Genomic DNA, 26,668 nt, shown 5'->3' on the forward strand with positions numbered 1-26,668 from the left:
ACTAAGTGGTAAACAACTCTGGACAAGCTGCAGAAAGATGTAGCAAGCCTGAAAAGACAGACTTCTTCAGACTACTGTAAAGCACACAACATTCTAGGCTGAAAGTTATATTTTTTTGTCAAAGTTTGGAAGCTTACCACATGGCCTAACGAATTCTCCTGTTCTATCTTAACAAAATTGCCTCATTAGTTGTCTACCATGTTCTAATGATATCTCTCAGGTCTGATTTCTGCTCCATTGAACCATGAGTCACTCTCATAATTGAGGAGATGTCCTAGAATTCACATCCCTTACACCTGCGCCATCTTTAGTTGCTGTTGTGAACCCAGACAAGCATCGTCACTCTTTGCACAGTTTCTAACATTTGCCATGGTTAAGACAATCAAAGGGAAATTGGCACCACACCTTGGTGGTACCATGGTCTGAGTTGTTTGAGAGTGGAGTTGGTAAAACGTTACAGGCAGTACTGACAATGGGCAGGGTCCTGGAGGTCTTACTGGATGGAGTAGGATGGGGCTGACCTGGGATGACTTCTTCCTCAAAGAACAGCAATGGAAGCCATCAGACCAGACCATGCCAGCCTACTTTGTGTTTGACGGGGGTGAGAGTGTGGTGCTGGAAAAGCACAGCAGGTCAGGCAGTGTCCAAGGAGCAGGAGAACTGACGTTTCAGGCATAATCCCTTCATCAGCATTCCTGATGAAGGGCTAATGCTCGAAACATTGATTCTCCTGCTCCTCGGATGATGTCTGACCTACTGTGCTTTTCCAGCACCACACTCTCGACTCTGATCTCCAGCGTCTGCAGTCCTCACTTTATCCTAGTTTGTGGTTGAAACAGTCTCAGCTGTAGGAAGAAGGCCATTAACTTTCACCACCCCACCATCTTTTCTCTGATCCCTCACTTTCGCTCTATCTCTGCCACAATACTCATTTCCCATCTAAGCTTGTGCTCTACCATTCCCACTATTGCCTGCGTCATTTTAACCACTCGCTCTCACCCACTCAAGCCATAACACCACCAGCCTTTCATGCTCTCTGCATTGCCAACTCACTCGCTGAGAGCATCTCCCAACCTGCACCAATAGTAATGGCTATGCACCCATTTTTATTTCCCATAGTACCCGCCTTCTCACATTTCATGAGGCATCAGCCCTCAAAAGGGCAGAAAGAGTCAAGGTGGATGGTGCATTGCCCATCGTTCAGCTCCTCACTCCTTATAAAGGCAGAATTTCGACTCTGACTGTTCAAACAGTGCCTGCACAGGTATTATAGGCTGCCTTAACTAACTGAACAGGGACCTGAGTGAAGGCTCTCCCTTAAGGTTTGACTGAGGCTTGTTCACAACTATGGCACATTTCCTGGCTTTGTCTCTGCACAAAGAGACAAGATAACACACAAACATTACAGATAGGGAAAGAACAATAAAGTCAGTGAAGCAGTCTGGATTACAGGCATCAATAAGTTGCTTTCCTTCTGTTCCTTTTGATTCCTTTTGATTCTTTGATGAGGCCACGGTATTATGGAAATGATGATTCACAATGTTTCATTCAGTGATTGAAGCTTCCTCCATTCAGAATCTCTGAAGGTGTTTTTCTCGTCCCTTCCTTTCAACCACGGAATTTGTAGGAAGCAGTTTACAGGAAAACTGCGAATGCGAACTGCTGCCCAGAAATTTCATGTAATTTCTTCAAACAGGAGAGAGATGATTTCTTTTTTGCCAGCCAATGAGTGTGTGATTGACCCTCAGGTAACTGAACAGCTTTGAACTGGCAACAAATTACAAGGAACGAGATAGAGAGAAGTGTTCCATTCTTCCCTAGCTCAGAAACAGTCCCAGCTCACTGTAATCTGAAGAATACCAGCTCATCTTGCCTGCAATAATTGTTGCAAGTTGTGACTTTCAAAATGATATGCCATATACCACTTATAAGGGAACCAGCACCTTGTGTTCCTCACCACAAGTGAAGACATCCGGACAGAGATGACTGAAACAATGTGCTGGCCAGTAGAAGACTCATGAGGATCATCTCAACAACAGAACCTGGGAGACTACGGAAATATCTGTGTGTGTGTGTGTGTGTGCGCGCCTCGATAAGTGGATTACTAAGAAGAAAACCAGGATTGACACACTTTGAGATGTACTTACCCGTGTAGCAATAATGGGACATTAACTGTTTGGATGTTTGTGTTGATCCCCCTTCAAATTCTTTAGTCATGAGAGAAACGACAGAGGACAATGTAACCACTTACAGCTTGGCTCCTCTTGAACAGAGAGGAGTCTCTCACCAATTATTTTCAAACAATAAGTAAAACTACCTGAAGTCAGTGAATGTGGATTATTTTTGAAAGGGTTTAGACTCTGGCCTTTATGGGTATCTCATCTAAGATCGGTAATTCAAAAAACACTTGACATGTTTGAAGGTCAACATGGTGGCTGAGTGGTTAACACTACTGTTTTACAGTAGCAAGGACCTGGGTTCAATTCCACCATTGCACGACTGTCTGTGTGGAGTTTGCTCATCCTCCTTGAGTCTGTGTGGGTTTCCTCTGGGTGCTCGAGTTTTCTCCCACAATCAAAAGATGTGTAGGTTAGGTGAATCAACCATGCTGGATTATCCATAGTGTCCAGGGATGTGTAGGCTAGGTGGATTAGCCATGGGAGATGCAGAGCTCTAGAGTTGGTCAAGGTTGGAGGGTCAATGAGGATTTGATGGACTGAATGTCTTGGTTCCACAGTGTAGGGATTCTATGACACTATGTTGATTAGGACATGATAAATAACTATTTAATAAGTATGGAGAACAGGCTGACAACACCTTTTAAGAATTGCAAGCCAATATTTTACAAATCTGTTGGTGTTTTTGAGGGGATAAGACATTAAGTAGGCAAGGGTAATCTGGTTAACTTTATTGCCTTTGGATTTTTCAAAATACATTCAACAAAGTAAGATAGCGAGAAAATGTAAGGCTCATTGAATAGCTGACAGGTTGTTTGGAGTAGATTGAGAATTGCATTTGCAGCAGAAGACAGAGGGGTGATGATTAATGGAAATGCCAAGTTTTAGAAAGAAAAGGATTTGTCCTGCTATTTGAATATTTTAGAATGACACAGAACGTGGTGTCTGCAGTCATAAAGCTACATATGTAGATGGTCAGGTGTAGACAGTTAAGTAAGCAAGAAGAAGAATAATATTCTGAACAATTTTGATGTGAAGGTGCCAGTGTTGAACTGGGGTGGATAAAGTTAAAAATCACATAACACCAGGCTATAGTCCAACAGGTTTACTTGCAAGTTTTCAGAGCTTTCAGAGACATAAGTAAACCTACGGGACTATAACCTGGTGCTGTGTGAATTTTAACTCTGAGCAATTCTGCCCAACTTGTGTGTGCTTGCGTTTTTATTGCAATGAGTGTCTTCCCAGCCCTCTTCATGGCACTGTCGTGGTGAGAGTCCACTGCATACTCCAAAGTGAGTAATGATATCAGTAAATAACTAGAAGCACAACCTTTCCATTTCCCCTTAAATAAATCAATACAATTTCCCTTGATTAACTATTATGGAGTAAATTCCTCGTTCTTATACTCAGTGAAAAGGAATATCTCTTGAATTTCTTGGAATCAAAGAACCCAGACAGTGCGGAAGCAAGCCATTCAGCCCATAGGAAAGTGACCCATCCTGTCCCTGTAGCCCACCTAGCTTGCACACTACAGGTAATCTAGCATGGCCAATCCACCTAACCTGCACATCTTTGGACTGTGGGAGGAAACAGATGCAGATACAGGGAGAAAGTGCACACTCCACACAGACAGTTGCTTGAGACTGGAATTGAAACTAGGCCACTGGCACCTAGTGGCAGATTGTAGGTGAATTTTAATATTTAAAATGTCGCTAATTTAGATAAAATCGAGCAAAATAATGCTTATCAGAGGATTTTCTCCCTATTTACTCTGTTACCTAGTAATATTTTGAGAAAAAAAATGGATTAATCAGTTCAAGTCTGTAAATGATTGCAGAATAAATTACACTGTGGCTATGGAGAAAAGTACATGAATTATAGTAACCGGCACCATCTGAATAAATTAGGCAGTGCCTAAAGTTTACTATAACAATGCATGCATATGGACACTCAGTGACCTAGAAGGAATTAGGTAACCTAGCTACAAGTTATTCACTTCAAGATGCTGTCAGTCAGTGTCCACACCAAACACTTTAAAGGTGCTGTGCTTTCAAATCAATTAACATCATTTTGAGAGGATAATGTAGTAATCCACACAAGAAAGAATGTGGCCAAAATACACTTAAGAAACAGAAATATAAATTATAGTTCATGGCAGACTGCTAGCCTACTGCAGTTTTCAACATGCAGACTTCACGTGGTGGTTAATAACACCCATTTATTAGGATTGCAATAAGCACGAAAGGAAGGTACCTGCTGGTACGAGGGAGTGCTGTTATTGATTTCTGCATTTCAATCCACACTGGGCTTCAATTATTCCAGTTGGTTGAACAAATATCCCTTTAGGATTGCAGCTATTTCCGGAGTACATTGTCCATATTTGTTGAGCAGGTGGCAGTTCAATGTACTTAAGAAATGTTGGATTGTGTAGTTGACTTTGTTTTGACATTTTCCATCCATTTGGAGAACACACAACACACAGGAATGTTTGTCTCAGTGTGATGTTTGTATACTTGTGAACAGAATCCCCCCAGTCCTGCAACCTTCCTAAATCTCTCTGCCTCTCCAAATCTGTGTACCCTCAATGTATATTGTCCCAATATTAGTGAGTCTCAACTATGTGGACCCCAAGACTCAATCATTTTTTTAACCTTAACCTCTCAGCCTCTCTTGCCTTTTTATATCTTCCTATATCTTCCCGCTTTGGTCCAACTTTTGGTCTCCCATCCCGATATCTCTAGGTGGGCTGATAGATATTCAATTATTATGAGGTGAGACATTTGCCTCGCTTCAAGAGGATATCAAGCCTCATAAAGCTGTTGGAGGCAAGCAGTTCAACAGTATCAACAGTGACACCAGATATGGTGGTCACTGCTGGGTATTGCATGAAGTGTCACAGAGTCAAAGAGTTGCACAGCACGGAAGCAGATGCTTTGGTCTAACTCGCCCATGCTGACAAGATATCCTAAATTAATCTAGTCCCATTTGCCAGCATTTGGTCCATATCCCTCTAAGCATCTCCTATTCATATACTCATCCAGTTGACCTGAAATATTGTGATTGTATCAGCCTTCACAACCTCGTCTGACAGCTCATTTCATGCACATACCATCATCTGCGTGAAAAAGTTGACCTTTAGGTCCCTTTTAAATCCTTCCCCTCTCACCTCAAACCTATACTCTCCAGTTTTGGACTTTTCCACCCTTTGGAATAGATCTTGTTCTTCACCCTATCCATGATCCTCATGTTTTATAAACCTTTATCAAGTCACCCCTCAGTCTCCGATGCTCCAGGGAAACAGTCCCAGCCTATTCAGCCTCTCTCCATAGCTCAAACCCTCCAACCTGAGCAACATCTTTGTAAATCATTTTGAACCATTTCATGTTTCGGAACATCTTTCCATCACAGGGAGACCAGAACTGAACACAGTATTCCAAAAATAGCCTCACTAATGTCCTTGACAGCTGCAGTATGACCTCGCAACTCCAATACTCAATGTACTGACCAATAAAGACAAGTATACCATATGCCTTCTTCATTATCCTATCTACCTAAAACTCTGCTTTCAAAGAACTATGAACCTGCACTCCAAGATCTCTTTGTTCAGCAACACTCCCCACAATCTTACAATTAAGTGTATAAGTCTATCCTGATTTGCCTTAACAAAATACAACACCTCTCATTTATCTAAATTAAACTCCATCTGCCACTCCTTGCTCTATTTGCCCATCTGATCAAGGTTCTACTCTGAGGTAGTGTTCATCACTGTCCACTTCACTGCCAATTTGGGCATCATCTCCAAACTTAGTAACCATTCCTCCTATTTTCGCATCCAAATCATTTATACAAGTGACGACAAACAGTGGATCCAGGACCAATCCTTGTGGCACTCCGCTGGTCCCAGGTTTCCATCACCACTGTATCCTACCTTTGAGATCTTTTTGTTTCCAAATGGCTTGCTGTCCCTGTATTTTCTGTTATCTAACTTTGCTAATCAGTCGACTATGAGGAACCTTGTTGAACGCCTTGCTGAAGTTATAGAGACATTGAGTCATTCAGCACGGAAACAGACCCTTCAGCCCAACCTGTCCATAATTGCAAACTAAACCTGTCCCACCTGCCTGCTTCTGATCCATATCCCTCCAAACCTTTCCTGTTTGTGTATCCATCCAAATGTCTTTTATACATTGTAATTGTATCCACATCTAACACTTCCTCAGGAAGTTCATTCCACACGCGATACACCGTTCTGCCTTCATCACGAATAAGGAAGATTAATCATAGATATCCTGGAGCTCAGAAAAGTATAAAATCCTGCTAGGACCAATTAGCATGCCATGGCAAGGAGGGAAGCAGCAATGTTGTGCAGAGTAATGGAGGAGATTAAAGGCATGGAGGGAAATTTCCAAGCAGTAGGTATTTAATTGGCACCAGTGAAACCTATTTGAGGGAGCCCCTCCCCTTTTACTGACTCACAATTCATATGTGCATTAGGTACAGACCGCTCTTTCTGCCCATTAAATCTGAGCTTTGGGATGAGGTGCATAATGTCCACTTAAAGGCTCATTTGAACCACTGGTGGGCAGTCCACCTACTGCTCATTCGATTTGTGTGGGATCAATGCAAATGGGCAGGCAGCAGGAATATTACTGCTGGCATGGGTACCTGTCCAATTCTGTAATCTTGTTGTAATTATCCTTCAATCAACAAAGAAACTAGTTCAATTTAGGAAACTTGGTTGGCATGGAGGAGTTGAGCCATAGGGTCTGTTACCGTGCTGGATGACTCTATGTCTTGAAGGCACTATGGTACCATCTGCCAAAAGAAAAGCCAATGGATTCTTAGTTTCAAGATGATGATCATTATTAATATTGACTTACTTGTTGCCATGCAGAAAATGTGTTGCTGGAAAAGCGCAGCAAGTCAGGCAGCATCCAAGGAGCAGGAGAATCGACGTTTCGAGCATGAGCCCTTCTTCAGGAATCAAGACCTGCTGCGCTTTTCCAGCAATATATTTTCAGCTCTGATCTCCAGCATCTGCAGTCCTCACTTTCTCCTTACTTGGTACCATGTATTGATTGAGAGAGCAAATACCACAAAATACCAGGAGTGGTCATCTGGGAGAAATCACAACACAGACAATCACATCCATTTCTGTACTCACCACACTGAACTAAAGGGTGCTGCATGGGTTACCTGGTCTTTATATGGTTGATGATTCCATCTCTCAGTACTTGCAATTAATGCTCCCATGCTGAAGGCCTTATTATAAAGCAGACTGTTTGGCAAACTGATGCAATGATTCCATCTGTCTGAATTGCTGGGAAAGATCCCTCTTTGACTTGCCAGTGCTTTCCTTCCTAATGGCACTGGTCTGCTTCAGGAATAAGGAGGGAAAAGCATCTGGCACATAATGGTCCAGAGCGATTGACCGTGAGCTTAACATTTGATTCCTAGATCCCCATGCCGAATACTTCCCCATTTTTCTATTCCTCTCTGACAGACCAATATTGCATTCTCTTGATCACAACGATGAAATAAAAGACACCAACACAAAACAACCTCTACCAAAAGCATGGATCTGATCAGAAGTGATGGGCTTCACCTCAGCTGAGATGGAGGTAATCTCTTGGCTGAGAGAGTAAATAGTATATAGGGGACATTGGGCAGGAGGTAATGTCTGATTTGATTAATGGGCCTAATTCTGGAAGTACCAAAGAGGGCAAAAGATAGTAATTAATGCCATTGTTTAAGAAAGGGCAAAAGGTAACCTAGGAAACTATAGACCTTTCACCTTGACATCATACATCATGGAACATAGAAATGTACAGCATAGAACAGGCCCTCTGGCTTATGAAGTTGTGCCAAGGATTAATCTTAATCTAAAATAAAATAACCTAACCTATGCACCTCTCAATTCACTGCTGTCCATGTGCATGTCCAGCAGTTGTTTAAATGTCCCTAATGACTCTACTTCCACCACCACCACTGGCAGCACATTCCAGGCATTCACAACTCTCTGCATAAAGAACCTACCTCTGACGTTCCCTCCATACCTTCCTCCTCGCACCTTAAAACTATGACCTCCTGTGTCAGTCAATCCTGTCCTGGGGAAAAGTCTCTGGCTATCGATTCTTTTCAAGCCTCTCATTACCTTGTACACCTTGATCAGGTCACCTCTCTTCCTCCTTCTCTCCAGAAAGAAAGGTCCGAGCTTAGTCAAACTCTCTTCATAAGACAAGTCCTCCAGTCCAGGCAGCATCCTGGTAAACTTTCTTTGCATCCTCTCCAAAGCCTCAGAATCTTTCCTATAATAGGGCAACCAGAACTGGACACAATATTCCAAGTGTGGTCTCAGTAGGGAATTGTAGAGCTGCGGCAAAACCTCACAGCTCTTAAACTGTTAATGAAATCCAAAACACCATATGCTGTCTTAACAATCTATCCACTTGGGTGGCAACTTTAAGGGATCTATGTACTTAAACTCCAAGATCCTGCTGTTCCTTTACGCTGCCAGGAATCCTGACTTTAATCCTATGTTCAGCATTAAAGTTCGACCTTCCAAATGCATCACTTCACATCTATCTAGGTTGAACTCCATCTGCCATTTCTCAGCCCAGTTCTCCATCCTGTCAAAGTCGCACTGCAGCCTGCAATATCTTCGATACTATCAACTGTACCTCTAACCTTTGTGTCATTAGCAAATTTACTAACCTACCCCTCAACCTCCTCATCCAAATCATTTATAAAAACTACAAAGAGCAGGAGGCCCAAGAACAGAACCCTGTGGAACCCCACTCACTACTGACTTCCAGGCAGAATACTTTCCATCTACAACCACTCTCTGCCTTCTGTCAGCCAACCAATCAGTCCTAGGGAAACTGAAGAAGGTCATAGTACTGGATAAAGTAACTATGCATTTGAGAAAAGTAAATTAATACTATACTGTTAACATAGCTATGTCAAGGGCAGGTCATGTCTAACAAATTTGAGTTCTTTGATGAGGTGATACAGGCAGTAGTTGAAGGTAATGCTGTGGATGTATATTTGAATTTTCAGAAAGCAATTGATAAGGTGCCATATGGCAGATTGGTTAGCAAATTAGAAATGTTTAGGGTAGATGGGTCCTTGGCAGCATGGATTAGAAGTTGGCTAAAAGATAGGAAACAAGAGTAGGTAAGGCTGGACATTTCTCAGACTGGAGATGAGTTGAGAGTAATGTTCCCCAGGGATCAGTGTTGGAATCCTTTTTTTGATTTATAACAGGACTTGGAGCTGGTTTTAGATGATACTAAGGTAGGGAAAATAATGAATTATGAGGATAATGCTGAACGACTTCAGAGGGACATTGACAATTCGGGCCAACAGCTGGCAGATGTATTTCAAGACAGAGAAACATGGGGTAATGCATTTTGGTCAGAGAAACATGGAGCAATAATACAGGCTCAATGGTCCAAGATTGAGGGGAGCACAGGAGCAGAGGGACATTGAGGTTCATGTGCATAATTTCCAGACAGAGACCAGGCAAGTTGAAATAGTTGTTAAGAAGCCTTCAAGGATCCTTAGGATTAAAGAGGAAGAGAGTATAAAAGCAAGGAAGTGATGCCACACCTTTACAAATCATTGGTCAAATCACATTTGGGATATCGTGTTGAATTCTGGACACCTTATTTAAAGACGGATATTAAGGCCCTGGAGAAAGTGTTGAGGAAATTTACTAGAATGATGCCAGGAATGAGGGATTTTAGATACAAGGAAAGATTAGAGAAATTGGGCTAATTCTACTTGGAGCAGAGAAGATTAAAAGGTGACCTCATTGAGGGATCCAAAATTATGAATAATTTTGACAGGGTACATAAAGTTATTCTTTTTTTCCAATAGTTGGTATGTCAGTAACTAGGGGTCACAATTTCAGGATTGTCAGCGAGAAACCTAGGAGTGAGATGAGGAGACACCTCTTTACTCAGAGAATTGTTAGATTTGCAGTGTGATTCCTGGGTGAGTGGTGAAGGTGGATTCCACAGAAGGTTACAAAAGAGAGCTGGGTATATATTTGAAAGAGATACAGTGACATGGCTATGGAGACAGGGCTGGAGAATGGGACTAACTGGGTGGATCTTTGGGAGCTAGTGCAGACACATTGGGTTGAATGGCCTCCTGTGCCACAAAATTCCATATTTTTATGATTCTATGGTTGAGTTGAAAACTGGTATCCACAGCTATCCGAGCAACAGTCAGAGCCCACAGTGGGCTTGCTTGGCATTAAGCAGAACTCTCACAACATAACTTCAAGCTCCCATTGCAGCACTAAGATTTGGAGTGATTTCTGCCTGTGCTCTAATGAAGGATGAAACATTGTCCATCAGATGCTGCAACACAGCAGAAAACACATCTGATGACAAAGATAGCTATTCCGTCCAGGCTGTAAACCATGGGTTCCAAGCTCTGAGTGAACCCCTGTGTCAAGTTGGAGTCGACTTCACCCATACTCCTTACAGTGAAGTTAGCTTTCTAGAGGCCTTCCAAGGCAGCAAAGCCATTCTGTTGGCAGTTCCACCAGCCCTATCCTGTATGAGAGTACTGAAAATGTGAACCTTGCCATCACAGCAAACAGAACATGACGCCTTTAAGCAAGGAGAAACATGAGAGAGAAAGGAATGGAACGTACATTGATAGCACAAGACAAGAAGGTGAAGAGGGTGGGAATAAGTGTGAAGCAAACACCAACATGGAGGAGTTGGGCTGAATGGTCTGTTTGTATGCTGTAAATTTTGTGTAATTCAATGTTTATGTATGCCCTTCACTCAAGAACCTGGCTTTGCATCATCCATGATTCCATTGCAACCAGTATCAAGGGACATTTATAAAACTTCGTTCATGTTGCACCTCCTTACTAAACTTTAGCTTATTAGGAGGAAAAGACAAGAACTGTTGTAACCTGAAAGATGAGAACCAATGGACTCTAATGAAAATCTTAGATGGTTGTGAGGCTTGCACTTAAAATTTTAAGCATTCTTAATCCTCAGCTAATGGATTTGAATTGCCTCATCTGTGAAAAGGCTTAGTTCTTCTAATTTATTGTCAATTTAGTGGAATTCCACCTCTTAAAACGTCATTGTTCCTTGATAATAAATAACCTTTTACAGTATCACAAAACCAGAGCACCAAACAAATTTAACTTTGATGAGCCCTAGTTTATTTAATAATGAAGTCCATCTTTCAGGTAATGTTCTTGCAAATTTAAGTAACTGTTAGGAATACATTACTTTCACTCAAGAGGACAACATTGCATATTCTATTGTGGTAATCGACTATTTTAGTGACAGCACACACATTTGAAACAAGGCACTAATTTCATTAAAAATATCATTTTAAAAATCTTGAATGATATTTCAGTTCCAAAACAGCTCCAAATCCCAAATGCTCAATGATGAATTTATTAGCATGGAAAAGAAAGTTGGCTGACTGCTTAAGAAGTAGGAGCAAGGCAGTAGTCCTTATGGTCCTTACAGCCTGCCTCACCACTCAATAACTCTAAGGCTGATATGCCAGTTTCCCAGTATCCTTTCACACTCATCTAAATAAAATCATTATTATCCAAGTATTGCTACTCAAGGCTTATATCATACATCACTATGGGGCCAAGGTAAAGGGGCAGGCTCTTAGGACAATGTAATCCTGTTCAAGGTTTGAACCTACATCGTTGTTTTACACTTCACTCCACTCTAGACAACTAACTAACTGAGATAACTCATTCCATTTGATTCACTTAACATTATCAATTTCGATTGTGAATGTACCTGATAACTGAGTGTGCACAACTGTCTGAAATAAAGAATTTGCAAGATTTATAACCTTCTGAATGAAACAATAAAAGTTCTCCTGACCAGTTACACATGGCTGATTGCTTATTTTAAGACTCTGGCCCACTGGTCCCTAGTTTTAGACTCCACAGCCTGGAGAAACATCCTCCTAGTATCTACACAATCAGATCCCTTAAAATTTTGATTTGATCTCCTAATATTCTACAGAAATGTAGGCATAAGGTTTACTCATAGATTAATTCCCTCATTCCAGGAACTAACTCAGTTAAATGCACAATCTCTCAGGCAATGTATCTTTCCTTATGCAAAAGAGACCATAACTGTGCATAGTATACCAGGTGCGGTATCTCCAAGACCCTAAATAATTGTAGATAGACTTCTGTTACCAGTATACTCTAAACCCATAATATCATTGTAATAAAGCTGATGGAACATTTATTTTCCTAATTATTTGCTGTACCTGTATGTAATCTATCTGTGATTTGCACACAAGAACGCACAGGTTGTTAAATTGAAAGTAAAATGAAGACCATTTTCGAACAGGCAATAGTCTGAAATTTATTATAAACTAAAAAAATGAGTTCAAGATTTATTCCTCCTGTTACAAGCAAACTTTAATTTTCACCTGACACATCATTTCTTTGATATCTACTTCACAAATACTATTGCACAAATTAGCAATGTTAAATATAACTTTAGACCTCCTGTAATGGAATGGAATTGATTTGGGATCTGGTGACATCAATAAGAGAGCACAGTTGGCTCAATAATGAAAATAAATGGACTTATTTAATAATTTAAACTTAGGCAATTGCTTTTTTGTCATCATAATGTTGCTATTAACTTGCTAATGAGCACCCTCTGTGCCATTCATTAAAAGCTGAACAGGACGGACTGGACTCCTGCAAACCTGGAGTTGGAATCAATGATCTAGCTTACGCCTACATCTAGTAGCTTGCTGTTAAGAGTAATGGCCAGGCAAGATGTATATCAATCACACCCAAAAGTCTGTTACCGTATTCGTTGCTTCATGTAATTTAAATTGTTTCTGTGGAAAAGAGCAATCTGTCATATGATAGTTACAAGGATTTATGGTTGGGCAAGTGTGTGGGCATCAAGCGTGAAGGAACAGATATGGTCCCTCACACATTTTGTTTCCTATTTTGTTTAGCACTTTGGAAGATAATAAATGCTGGTGACCAAAGCTCCACTTATTAGTGTTTATACCACTGAAAGACCAACACCTAGATTGAGTATATTATGGGTCAAGTTCAATGTAAAATGTTAAATTCAACAACAAACTAGTTCTTGACTGGAAGTGTGTCCTACAGCTAATTCACTGCACCTCTATGGAATACCGAGACAAATGTATTAGTTGGTGCTCCATGTTGATCGCACTAAAATGTGTTGACAGGTAATATACCAGTAAACATTTCACTTCTGACCAATGTTAGAGAAAACACAGGGGATAGCATTCTGGTTTGTTCATAGCCCATAAGTTGCAGCATGAAAAAAAACAAAATAGCTATAGAAGATAGATTCGCATCTCAAAAACAAGTTCAACGAAAGAAATATTTACGGCAAGCTCTCAAGGAAATCAGACTGACTCAACACCTAATGAGAGGATATAAGAATTATTCAAGTTACCATTGATTAAGTTATAGGTTATGTCCTCAGTAGCTGACTGGAAAATTAAAGTTGAGGAATAAATTCTCCAGAATCTAAATTTTCAGTGGTAGATTTGTCAAGTAGTTTCTTGGCTGTTGGTATCAATACAGCTGGATGCACCAGAAGCCATAAACCTACAAGGCATTGACCCATCTACTTCTGAAGTAGCTGTATTGTAGTCAAACACATTTGATTAAAATTTTCCACTGTGCATTAATTTATCAAGCAAAATGATGTTTTCACAAGGAATATATGATGAAGTTGTATACTGTATAAAAGGATTTCTGACTTTAAATAGAAAATGCTGTGTGCAGGTTTCCTGTTTCTGAATCAAGACATTATTTACCACTCAGTATTTCCCACATTTTTGTACAAGTAAAAAGAGCGTGATCATTTTTTAAAATGTTGGCTGGGCCTCAGTGGGAGTATTGCATCCACTTCCGGCCTTTGCACTTTAGGAACCATGTTGGCAGAAGAGATTTATTAGAATGACATCAGGTAAGAAGAGGTTCACTTGCATGGAGAGACTTGATTAAGGTGTTCAAAACCTGAATGACTTTGACATCAAATGGGCCAATTATTGAAAGAGAACAGAGAGATGTGCAATAACTGATACAGACACAATGCACCTTAAATAGTCAGGACGGGAGAAAAGAGCCTAAGTGGCTTAATTTCGGTAAGAGAAAAGTTTCAGAAACAGATCACTGTGGAAAATATAGTTCTGAAGAAAGGGTCACTGGACCTGAAACTTGAACTTTGCTTTCTCTCCACAGATACTACCACACCTGCTGATTTTCTCCAGAAATTGCTGACCTCTGTTTCTGATTTTCAACATTTGCAGTTGTTTGGGTTAGTTTTTTTGTGTACAGTGGATAAAGAGATATTAGTTTTTTTTTAGTTTAGAATCCCTGTTAAGAAATAAGTGAGCTATTTTAGCAGTTTGTGAGTCTCAGGAAGAGATGTTGGCTAAACAAATAATATTGAGAAAACTCAGACATTTGGCAAAACAAGGCCCAGTAGAGATGCCAATATACAAACTTTAAAGGGGAAACGGGGAACATTTCAATGAGGTTTGAATATCTGCAAAGTTGTTTATGAAAGCAAAATGACAGAATCTCTATTTTTGATATTTGTAACAAAAAAATTCAATTAATTCTTATTTCGTGCAAACCATTATTTTTAATATCTTTTGGTGTGTAGTAAACTTTGATGTTCTTTTCTTAAAAGTACATTGGCAGTCTCTTATGAATTGTATCAGTGATCATCTACTACAATAAACAAATTGTAAAAATAAAAATCATGCTCAATCAAACTAGGTTTCACACTGGGATCTGACTTATCCAGTACTATTATCAGCAGGTTTCAGAACAATTGATTGGCCACTCCATTTAGATTGGCTTCTAAGTCTGTCAGAACATGGCACCTCATATTCCACAACACTGAAATATCCTTTGCATTCAAACAATAAAATTATGCAACACACTACAGCAGAAACAGGCAAACTTTGCAATTTGGCTGACCCACCAAGAAGTGTGGTAAAGAAGCAAATGGTAATAAACAGTGTAATTTGAGCCAGAAGGATGGCCAGGAATGAAAGAAGTGAAGATACTTTGTGAAAGGTCAGTACCAACAACTTCATTATATTCGGTTCACAGAAAACACTATTTTCTATGCTACCTGAAGCATTATAATTTGGAGATGCCGGTGTTGGACTGGGGTGTACAAAGTTAAAAATCACACAACACCAGGTTTTGGTCCAGCGGGTTTAATTGGAAGCACACTAGCTTTCGGAGCAACACTCCCTCATCGCCTGATGAGGGAGCATTGCTCTGAAAGCTAGTGTGCTTCCAATTAAACCTGTTGGACTATAACCTGGTGTTGAAGCATTATAATTTATTTTAAATGCTGTGACTCTTTGTGTACTTTTTTCCTTTTTATTCATTCATGGAATGAGGGCATTATTGCCTATCCCTGATTACCCAGAGGGCAGTCAACCAAATTTTTTTTTTGGAAAATAAGTTGCTTGGTTAATTATCATCAGCATCATCTCATTTAATGTGTCCATGGGATCATCTTTTGAAAGTTTATACAAGTGATGTCATTTATTGGGTTACAGAATGTATTTCAGAAAAATAAATATTTCACTGTTACACTCTGCATTACCTGCTGTACAGTTTATACCTAGGGACGTTAACAGCAGAAATACATTTATATTTGCATTTATTCTACCTCTATTTCAGGAAATTATCCCAGGATGCTTCAGGGATGCAAGGATTTATTTTTACAGTGCACAATTCAGTTAGCACATACTTGGGATTGATAAGTAGTTGGGAGAAAACATAGTCACTCATGCAATTTAGGTAATGTAGGAGCAAACTCCCAGACATAGCAAATGATACTGACCAGATAATGTACTACTTCAGGTATTGTTTGAAAAATAATCTTTACCCAGGACACAGTGATAACTTCCCACTCACCTTTGAAACCTGGGAACTTTGGGCAGCACGGTGGCTCAGTGGTTAGCACTGCTGTTTCACAGGACCAGGATTCAATTCCAGCCTCGGGTGGCTGTCTGTGTGGAGCATGCACATTCTCCCCCTGTCTGTGTGGTTTCCTCTAGGTGCTCTGGTTTCCTCTCACAGTCAAAAAATGTGCAGCTTAGGCGAATTGGCCATGCTAAAATTGCCCATTGTGTTCAGGGTAGGTTATCTTTGGAGGGTCAGTGTGGACTTGTTGGGTCAAATGGCCTGTATTACACACTGTAGGGATTCTATAAAACCAATCCATGTATCATTAACATTGATCAGAGAGCAGACATGGTCTCAGTTGAAATGCCAGCATACCTGATAGTACAGCATTTCCTCACCACAGTAAGGAAATATTAGGCTACATTTTTATCCATGATAAAAGCAAGTTTCTGGAGTAGGTTTTGACCTAACAGCCTTTTCGATCTGAGGCAAGAGTGCTCTCTATTTTGTGACAGCTGAAAAAGGATGTTAAAATAGAGAGAGAAAAAAAGTAGCATAAAACATAAATATTTTCAATTGCTGGTTTCCTGACACTCAATTTCAAATCTCAAGTAAAGATTATAAAGGCCTTAACAAGAATAGCTTTTCAATTATTGAAATTAGCTAAAATCTTCAATTCTATATTTGGCAGTGGTGATGACTTTTTTTTCACTGTAGAAACGCCATACATTATACATGAAGACAATACTTCTGATGTAATTGCTCTGTGCACAAACTTATCCTTGTAATATATTTATTAAGTAGTACCAATAATAAATGATATTACTCTACATTGCCTTAAAATGGCTGATGGCTTGATAAATAAGTACAGCTTCATTGCTTTTCTACTTCACAAACCAATAAATTTTCCATGATTAAGAATGAGTTAGTGATCATTGTAAGTTATCTCACCATTTAGAAAATGAAATATCTTTGGCAAAACATACACTTTATGTATTGTTGCAAAATGTCATACAATATTGCCAATTTTTTCCGCTTGATGCAATGTAGGAATTTTGACATTCTTTCATAAACATGTTTACTGTTCCTGCATCTTCAGTTTCCTTGAAGAATATAGAGACTGGAAGGACTCAGTCTGATTAACAGTTTGACAGGATCATTATTATTTTTCTATTTCATCCTCTTCATTTGGAGATCCATTAAAAGCAATGGGAGGATTCTTAGACTAATGAACAATTCAACAGTCTGTGGCATGAACACCCTTTCCATGACCACAGCTATCACTTTTTTTTAATCAGGCGGAATAGAGAAGTTCAACTAATAATTTACAGTTATTGCCAAACGTTAATGCCTCAGAGGAAAGGGTTTAAACTAAACTCGTCCTTTCCTATTACAGAGCCAGGTTCAATGTGTAATTCCCCTTGCCCCAGTTTCCTTACAATGCCCATACCTTCTAATTCAGAATTCCTTTGCAACTCTTTGCTAAGGCACAGTTCAAAACAAATTTGTATTGTCTGATTAGCTTTGACCTCTGATGTCACAGAGCATATTGCCTGAGATATACTCAATGAATTGACTCAGTTGAAATAATTGCACTGGATTTTGACCGTGGAACAAACACAGACTGCAATCTGTAATTTATAAGACTCTAATTGGTAGACTATTGCTTGTCAGGCAATAGCAGCAACCTTGGGCTTGAAATACTCATCTCATGCAGAATCATTGCTCATGGTAATAAAACTGTATCAAGTTGAAATCAACTTTGAATACAGAATTCAAAGACAAGGCACCTTACACTCTTAATACAAATATTGGCTTAACTTTATTCATAGAAAACAGATACCTAAAGCATTGTATTGCCTTTTGAAGAATTAATAAATGCAATCTCCATGTGGAAGTGAGTTAATTTCGGCTTTGTTAAATCTCACAGCATCGTGGCCATCTTTCAACGTTCTTTGGAAACTGGAAGAATTCCTACAGATTGGAGGGTAGCTAATGTAACCGGCTCTGTAAAAAGGGAGTTAGAGAGAAATCAGGGAATTATAGAGCAGTGAGTCTGACCTCGGTAGTGGGAATATGCTAGAATCCATTATCAAGGATTTCATAGCTGAGCACTTAGAAATCAGTGGTAGAATCAGCCACAATCAGCATGGATTTACAAAAAGGAGACTGACAAACCTACCAGAATTCTTTGAGGATATGACTAATAGAGTTTTTACGTGAGGACCAGTGATTGTAGTTAATTTGACTTTCAGAAGGCTTTTGACAAAGTCCCACATAGCGATCGGAATGTAAGGACAGGGACCAGAGGTTGCAGTGGGCACCAACAGTACTGGGCTCTGCCTGGCTGATTAGGTAATCACCTTCACCCCACCACAGGTCCCACTCCAAAGCTTCCTTGTATTGTTTTACCTTGGTCTCCCTGGAGAGCCCATCTCCATTGTACCCCCATTTGTTGACACTAACCGTATCGATCATGCAGTCACTACAAGTTTGGAAATACCCATTGTTGAGCACTGCAGTTCTCCCCACCACCACCCTACCCCTTTCCCCACCTTCACCATGGCAACTGCGACAGTGGTGACCTTTTATAAGCCTCCCATCACATCAACATCCAGTGGCTTCACCATTCACAATTAACTCCCTCTTTACCACAATTACCATCCTAATCCCTCCTCAAACCAGGGTCTGGCCTCCCTTTCTCATTGTCAAATTACCTCCACCCCATCACTATACTGCATCCCATTCTGCCTCTTCCACACTCACCCTCAGTGCTCAATTCATGGAGCCCCAGGATCGACTGGTATAGACCTTCTTGCGTGACTTCGATAGACAGCTCTGAGTGATGACTGACTAGATCCCTAGCCAGTCTTGCAAATCCTTGACTGATAATGATGAAACATCCAACTGCTTGCAGTGTATCCACATGACTGATCATGACCCAGTTCCCAAACTGTAATGAGCAGGTACCTCTGACTGTGGTCACCTCAATGGACAACAGATTGTGTCCAAGCCCCTGGACTGTGAATGAACACTGTCCTTGATTAACTGGATGGGACCCCTTGAACCTGTCTGAGGATTACTCCCCACAGGCATGGCCATTTCTAACTGCAGCTGGTGCAAGTACATTGGTGATGTGCTAGGATAGTACAGAGAGACTGGCATGTGTTAGTTACCACCATCTGTGGTTGTGGATTACAAACATGCCATTTGCCTTCTTCACTAACCGATCTACCTGCGACTCCACTTTCAAGGAACTATGAACCTGCGCTCCAAGGTCTCCTATGATCTGAGGTAAAGTAAGAAAGCAGTTACTACAAAAGAAGTTTTAAGTATTAATTTTATTTGTAACTTCTCATTATTGTTTGCAATGGGGTCAAAAGGCCATGTTGTAATAAGAGAACAAAGCGTAAACTATTATAGGGCCTTGTACAATGTGGATTCTGGAAATAAGTCTGGCAGAAACAAATAAGAAATTCATTCAAGCTTTCTTGACAATGGTTGCATTTTCCAGCTGAGTTCCAGAGGTTGAGGTGAAACTCTCACTACTGAGTAGAGAGATGCAAATTTATAAGGATTACTGCATATTATCACCTTGTTAACTGCAGATCTCACATTAACATGCAGCTTCATGTCAGAAATTTGACTCCAAGAATTGTCAGACAACACTCAGAGCTGTCTATCAAATTCACTCAAGATACCAGTCAGTGCTGGGACTCCATGAACTGAGCATTGGGGGTGACTATGGAAGAGGGCAGAATGCTGTCCAGAAATGTGCTCTGTAATGATGCTGTGTTCCCAAATGGACAACCCAGAGGAGCAAGTGACCAGCTGGATTCACCAGGCATCCGGTCTGAGTTCCATGTTGGGAATTCTCACATCATTTTATCTAAGACTATAGGAGACCTTGGAGTGCAGGTTCATAGTTCCTTGAAAGTGGAGTCACAGGTAGGTAGGATAGTGAAGAAGGCGTTTGGTATGCTTGCCTTTATTGTTTAGTACGTTGAGTATTGGAGCTGGGAGGTCATATTGGAGCTGTAGAGGACATTGGTTAGGCCACATTTTGAAATACTGCATCCAATTCTGGTCTCCCTGCTGTAGGAAGGATATTGTGAAATTTGAATGCGTAGAACAAAGACTTACAATGATGTTGCCAGGGTTGAAAGGCTTGAGCTTTAGGGAGAGGCTGAATAGGTTGGGGCTGTTTTCCCTGGAGCGATGGAGGCCAAGGGGTGACCTTATAGAGGTTTATATAATCTTGAGGGGCATGGATAGAATAAATGGACAGGTCTTTTCCCTGGGGTGGGGGAGTGCAAAACTAGACGACATTGGCTCAAGGTGAGAGGGGAAAGACATAAAAGGGATAGGAGATTCAACTTTTTCACGGAGAGGGTAGTGCATGTATGAAACGAGCTGCCAGAGGAAGTGGTGGAGGCTGGTACGATGACAATACTGAAAAGACATCTGGTTGGGTATATAAATAGAAAGGGATTGATGGGTTATGGGGCAAATGCTGCAAACAGAACTCAATTAATTCAGGATATCTGGTCGGCATGGATGAGTTGGATGGAAGGATCTGTTTCCATGCTGTACATCTCCATGACTATGATTATTGTGTAAATTTGACTTATTTCTAAGTAAAGTGAATATTAAAATAGTGAGGCAGTGTAAGTGAAATCATTATACTAGTGAATAGCTTCTCCAAAAAGTAAACACACCAACTATACCGAATATTAATTAAGAACAAATCTGAATTGCATATCTATTAAACGAAAAAGAGAGACTGACATAGTGCAGTTTGTTTGTGCATAATTTTATTAGATTGACAGCTGAGTACCATGTGTGCTGTATAATTTTAGATACAGAATTATGACTTTTGCATTCAGCTGTACTCAGAAATGTTTGGGTACAAAATTTGGCAAGTGGTCAATAATATTGGAAAATGTAAATTTTTCTATTTTGAGAAGAAGAGTGAAACTTGTCTCAATGGATGGAGATTGCTGAACTTTGAAGTAGAGAGGGATCTGGTTGCCCTGATGTATGAATTGCATGAAAAGGTTGGTCTGAATTATAGAAGGTAATGATTTTGAAGGGGTTGACATTCATGTTAACACTGGCTCCACACATTCTACTGCAGTCACACACAGTTTGTGAATGCAGCAGTTTTACTTGAGCTTTCTATATATTCTAACCTGTTGTGATTCATGCACTAGGACACATGATTCCTCTGTATCTCAGAACTTTGAATTATTGCATCATTAAGCTAATATGCTTATTTAGTGATCTCCCTGCCAAAATGAACTATTTTAAATTTTCCCACATTTATACTTGATTTACTATATCTTTTCCCATTCACTTTTCTTTTATTCATTCATGGGATGTGGCCATTGCGTGCTGACCAGCATTTATTGCCCAAACCTAGTTGAGAAGATGGTGGTCAGCTGCCTTCTTAAACCTTCTTAAACTTAATATATCCACACCTAACCTTTTAGAGCAAAAGAGTCATAGAGATGTACAACATGGAAACAGACCCTTCAGCCCAACTTGTCCATACCGACCATATATCCCAACACAATCTAGTTGCACCTGTCAGTATCCGGCCCATATCCCTCTAAACCCTTCCTATTCATATGCCCATCCAGATGCCTGTTAAATGTTGCAATTGTACCAGCCTCCATTACTTCCTCAGACGGCTTGTTCCATACATGTACCACCCTCTGTGTGAAAAAGTTGCCCCGTAGGTCTCTTTTATATCTTTCCCCTCTCACCCTAAACCTATGCCCTCTAGTTCTGGACTTCCTGACCCCAGGGAAAAGACTTTGTCGATTTATCCTATCCATGCCCCTCATGATTTATAAACCTCTACTAGATCAACCCTCAGCCTTTGACACTCCAGGGAAAACACCCCCAGCTACTCAGTCTCTCCCTCTAACTCAAATCCTTCAACCCTGGCAACAGCTTTGTAAATCTTTCCTGAACCCTTTCAATTTTCACAACATCCTTCCGATAGGAAGGAGACCAGAATTGCATGCAATATTCCAAAAGTGGCCTAACCAATGACCTGTGCAGCCACAACATGACCTCCCAACTCCTGTACTCAATACTCTGACCAATAAAAGAAAGCATACCAAACGCCTCCTTCACTATCCTATCTGCCTGTGACTCCACTTTCAAGGAGCTATGAACCTGCATTCCAAGATTTCATCATAAGAAAATTTAGCAAAGGGATCTTTGGCCACTCAGCCAAGCCATTTATGTAAATTTTAAAATGTTGATGCATCCACGCTGATCTCCAAGACACATCGCTTGTTACATCTGGCTTATCAGAAAACTACTCATTTATGCCTATTCTCTGGAGCCAATCTTCTCTCTGTGTCAATGTGCTACCCTCAACACTACATGCTTCATGTTCTGCAATAGTTCTAGTTGAACTTTGATATAGTTCCTTCCTGTGTGCTTTCTGGGAATCTAAATGATTCACTGATTCCACTTTATCAACAGCACATGTTATTGCCTCAAAGAACCATAATAAACTGGTTAAAACATGATTAACCTTTCACAAAGTTCTGTTGACGCTGCTGGATTACTTTGAATCTTTCTGCATGCCTTGTTGTTATTATAGTTTCTAACCTCTTTACATGATGTAGCTATGATGTTGGTATCTACATAGACCATGATAACTGCTTTCTTCCTTTTCCTCTGTCCCTACTCTTCAGTTCTGAGCCCTGGCTGAGGCAGGAAACTCACCCACCTGGATATTTCCAGTTTTCCAATTTGAATAATCTTGAATCTGCTGCCTAGGGGTGTCAGCCATAATAAGAAGCACTGCCACCTCAGAGTCAGAAGATTGCCCCATCCCTGTCAAACTGTAGGAATGAAGCAAAATAAAAATGAAGCCTGTACTCTAGGGCAGTGTTGCACTCTTTCAGATGTTTGGATGAGATCTTAATGTTTTCTTCCACCTGTTCTCTAAGGTCGATGCAAAAGATACCATCATAACATTTTGAAGAAGAGTACTGAAGCTCTGTTAAAAGTCCAGGCCAATATTTGTCCTTCAACAAATACCATGCACAAAAATAAAATCAGGTCATTATCGGTGTATAGAAAGTAACTGCTGCATTCCCCCTTTTATAATATCGACTCTGCTTAAAAAAATACTGAAGCAGTTGTGAAACAATTTGAAGTACCCTATGCTTGTGAACAAAGTTATATAAATGCAAGTCTTTTTTTCATTATTATATATAAGTTCTCAACAGGCGTTCTTTACATCTTCCCTGACTGAAAATCCAAAGTACTCAGAGCTGAAATCATGCTGTGAATATTCCTGTGGATGTTACTTTTTATCAAGGTGTTTTTCTGTTTTAACATGAGTTGGCCTAAAAGCCTTTTTGAAATATCTGAAAAGCTCCAAACCAAATTACTTGAGATGCATGTTGAACATGAACACAATACTTCCACTGGGTCTGAAGCTTTGCACTAATTTGCATGAGAAACTCCAATCACAAAGTTGAGGACTTGTATCTGCACTATTTACAGTGGAAACAATACAATTTCTTCCCAGAAATTCCTGGACCCCATTCAATAATATTGAAACTCTATTCTGTTCATTTTGCTAATTTTGAAATTAATGACAGTGTTTTTTAATTAATTCTGAAGAATGCATTTACATCAACCAAAAATCTAGATTCTTGCATCCTCATACCTAATGAAAACTCTTCACTGTGAAGAAGGATATGATTACACAGACTCTGGAGGGAGTCTGCAATACAAGTCAAACTAAATCTCACAAGCTAAAACTTTGCCTCAAGGGATATTATTAAAAGCTCAAAAAATTGCAAAGGGGAAGGTAAAAGCTGAGTATCTACAAAAGGTTAATGTCCTTTGAGGGATAAAACATTCTCCAGGCAACTAATATAAGTATATAACTCCAAGGAATCTATGTGGTCAGACTGTCTGAGTTTCATTGGAAAGTTGTTAGAGATTCACAATTGAAATGAACATTGGATCAGTGATTATATAATAGCACTCATTCTGCAAATGTTTTTCAAAATTTTTCATGATTAACCTCTAAATATCAAAATGTAATTCTCAACTTTTAATGCAATACCTGACATCATGGCCCCAATATTAACCCAAAGATATGTTGGGAATTGATAGGAACTTGAGATCTGATATAGTTTGTGAATCCCCAAATTAAGTACAACTCGTTTGCATGGAATTTTAACATTGTCAGATCATTATCATTTTACTTCCAGTTTTGGTCTACACACAAGCAGATGTAATGATGACTTTATAGAATCATAGAATTCCTACAGTGTGGAAGTACAGCCATTCAGCCCATCGAGTGCACATTGACCTTCCAAACAGCATCCCACCTAGACCCATCCCCTTTCTTATCCCTGTAACACTACACTTTCCTTGTCTAATCCACCTAGTGTGCACATCTCTTCATGTGACACTTTATGAAAGCCAGGATTTAAGATTAGATTAGATTAGGTTACTTACAGTGTGAAAACAGGCCCTTTGGCCCAAGACGTCCACACCAAAACCCACCCAGACCCATTCCCCTACATTTCCCCACTTCGTCTAACAGTACAGGCAATTTAGCATGGCCAATTCACCTAATCTGCACATTTTTGGACTGTGGGAGGAAACAGGAGCACCCAGAGAAAACCCACGCAGACACGGGGAGAATGTGCAAACTCCACACAGTCAATCGCCTGAGGTGGGAATTGAACCCGGGTCTCTGGTGCTGTGAGGCAGCAGTGCTAACCACTGTGCCACTGTGCCTAATCATGACTAATGACAAAGATGGAATTTGAAGGAGTTTAGGATTTTGTTTAATCCACTCATTAATGCAATATAACATCACTATCTGGGCTAACATTTGCTGCCCTTTCCTTGTTGCCCATGAGCAACTTTCTTGAACCACTACAGTCTGTGTAATGTTGGTACATCCATAATGCTATTGTGAAGGGAGCACCAAGATCATGACCCAACAACAATGACAGAATGGGGTTATATTTCAGAGTCAGGAAGTGATGTGGCTTGAAGGGGAAATTGCAGGCAGTGATACTCACTGCCACCCTCATCCTCTGAATAGTGGAGGGCATTGGCCTGGAAAGTGAGGCTTGGTGAGTTCATATGTGGCATCCATGTGAACACAATGGTTACACAATTCTACCACTATATGCTAGTGGTGGAGGAAGCAAATATTTAAGGTGGTGCATGGAATGCCAATCAAGTGGGATGCCTTGCTTTAGACGATCTCAAGCTTCTTGAGTATTATTGGACCCAAAAATATCCAGGAAATTGGTGAATTTCCCCTCTGGTGGACCAGAACATTGACTTGATTTCCCTCAGAGCACATAACCCCAGACCTATTCAAGATAGATGGAGCAGGTTTTACCTCTGTGTGGTTTGAAACGCTTTATGTGATTTGAATAACTGTCAATCTAGAACAGGGAAAGATCAGCAAAATAATAGTAATTGTTGCTTTAGAGCAATTTAAAATGATTTAAGAATTGACTGAGGCCATCAAGATCCCTTATGGGACTATATATAAAAATGATCTCGGTATTAGTATGGGTTAGTGTGTAGTCTGGGTTGAGGTGAGAGAGTGGGCATTATTTCACTTACGTGTATTTTTATGAAGATGATTCAGTAGCAATTTGAAAACTATCTGATGATAGAGAAAACTCAGGCTGGCAACTATCAATGTCTTCAAAATAGACTTTTGCCCACTAAACTGTGATGCACATTCACAACAGCTTAGCAAATCAGCTGGCAATACTTAATTTGAACAGAGTCTTCAGTGATCGCAGAAATAATCCACACACCAATTAATCATGGAAAAAAACCCTTCATTTTTTTGTCATAATCAGTTGTCACACAGAGATATTTTGAGATTCTGTGGGACTATTAACAATGGAACTGTTTACCTCAAACTGTAACACCATCTGTTTCAACTAACATGTTGCCAGTCAAAGAAAAAAAATCATCTCATTCAGTCACTGCTGTGCAGTGGCCTTGGCCACAGTCCTGAATTTGGAGGTGATTAATGGTTGCCTTAAGAGGTTTTTAAGCTGTTGGCCAGCGTTAGTGTGAATTCTAAGTTGGTGTGTCAGCAGGAGTCATGTTAAAGCAGCAAATCATAGCAGTACTTCATTTGACTAACTTTTAAATCTCAACTTTGAGAAGTTATTTTTGAGGGGCATATCTTCTAATTCAACACTGATGAAAAATGATTTTGGTTCTGATGCAACTGGATGACTATGGCTTGGATTTAATCCAAACTAAAGCTTTGTAATTTTATTCAGTATTGGTTTGGACCCTGAATCTGATACATGGTGCATTTATATATATCTATATAGACGAAATGCTGCAATAGTATTGAAATGATATCCATTTGATCCAGTTAAACATCTGACAGACAGCCTCCTCGTCATTTCAGAAACAAAAACAGAAATTGCTGGAAAAGCTCAGCAGATGTGGCAGCATTTGTGAAGAGAAATTAGAGTTAACGTTTCGG

This window comes from Hemiscyllium ocellatum, chromosome 6 (genome assembly GCF_020745735.1).
Source record: "Hemiscyllium ocellatum isolate sHemOce1 chromosome 6, sHemOce1.pat.X.cur, whole genome shotgun sequence".
Lineage (NCBI taxonomy): Eukaryota > Metazoa > Chordata > Chondrichthyes > Orectolobiformes > Hemiscylliidae > Hemiscyllium > Hemiscyllium ocellatum.